At 36.5% G+C, this 1383-nt stretch overlaps 1 protein-coding gene across 1 annotated transcript in view; it reads right to left on the bottom strand.

Moving 5' to 3' along the window:
• The window catches only part of LOC107577321 (collagen alpha-1(V) chain-like), a gene marked incomplete at its 3' end in the record, with an annotated part of 12210 nt that overhangs the window by 9741 nt on the left and 1086 nt on the right, over positions 1-1383 (bottom strand). The gene's annotated exons all lie outside the window — the stretch shown is intronic.

Here is a 1383-nt window from a genome sequence, read left to right as displayed (position 1 = left end):
GGTTGAAGGAACATCCATGTTAAATAAATATTCCCCACCTAAAAATCACTGCACTCTCTAAAGTCTGTCTGCTGCCCCGAATTCAGCAATATTGAACAACGATGACTGCTTAAAGGTAACTAGCAGACATAAATGGACTTGAACATAAAAAGAGAATCCTAAATAATGGCTTGGTTCGCATAACTTTTTTTGGAGTTCACATTAAACAACATAACTTGCTGAATTAATGTTTTTGTACCAGCAACAACAAGCTGTGGAATATTCACAGTGCAACATTCACTGGCCTAAAACTGGCATACTGTGGAAAATTCTCCAGGTGTAATAGACGTGTGCGTTTACACAAATATCACTGAGCTCACACATGGAGACACTAACTCATTCACTGCATCTCTCAGAGCCACAGGGCAGAATAATAACCTACTCATGCGAGGCACAGATATTCAGACATCCTCCAAACACAAGGGAGGGAAAGAGAAGGGGAAAAAACAGTGATCAAATCAGAAATCTGGAATTAAAGCAATGCCTGAGGGACGCTAGGCGCGCGCCATCATCGAAAAACAAAAAATATAGTTTTGTTGTTAATTTTTTCATTCAACCAGGAGCTTTAGCACATTAAATATGAAGTAAATCTGTCCAAATCTGGTGTGAAAATGTACTCTGATTATGTGCTTCTACTTATTATGAAAGAAACATCTTTGGAAAAGCAGCAGACTCTCGAGCGCCACTCACCGACTAGTGGTGAACGCTAGAAGCGCAGCTGACGATTTACATAGAAAATAATATTATCATATAAAAAATTAACGTGCAGATATTAGTATGCCTAGTCGGGTGGGGTAAATGAAATTAACATTTAATTATATATGCTGCTGCTTATATTAAAGATGGATTCGTTTTATAAATAAAACCAAAAACTAGGCTACTGCAACAAAAAGAGCTTTGGAAAAAAGTTCGTAAAGAAGAAAAGCACTCAGTGATTAGGAAGGCATCGTCGCGGAGGTTTTAGGACACTCTGAAGTGAGCTATTTAGGCTATAAATTAACAAATAAAACATTTAAATGAAATATTGATTTTTAATAGCGACGCTACTGCAGTCGGGTTGCTACTTATAATAATTTTTCTTATGATTTATTATTCAAAAATATTTGCTCGCTAAATGCCAAGACTGACCGATCAGAATCAAGCATTCCAGAGAGCCATGCAATTAATACAAGTAATAAAAACAATTAACTTAATGAAAAATAAAATGTATAGCCTAGTATATTGAATTTACCATACGATTAATGTTCGTTGTTTGCACTAACAATCATCTCAAGGTGCTGTGCGCCGAAATGAAGTTCGAACCACACTCTAAAAAATGCTGGGTTAAATACAACCCAGTGCTGG

Source organism: Sinocyclocheilus grahami, unplaced genomic scaffold (assembly GCF_001515645.1).
Source record: "Sinocyclocheilus grahami isolate Dianchi unplaced genomic scaffold, SAMN03320097.WGS_v1.1 scaffold5698.1, whole genome shotgun sequence".
NCBI lineage: Eukaryota > Metazoa > Chordata > Actinopteri > Cypriniformes > Cyprinidae > Sinocyclocheilus > Sinocyclocheilus grahami.
Note: the sequence above shows the minus strand (reverse complement) of the source record. Positions and strands in the feature narration are given on the sequence as shown.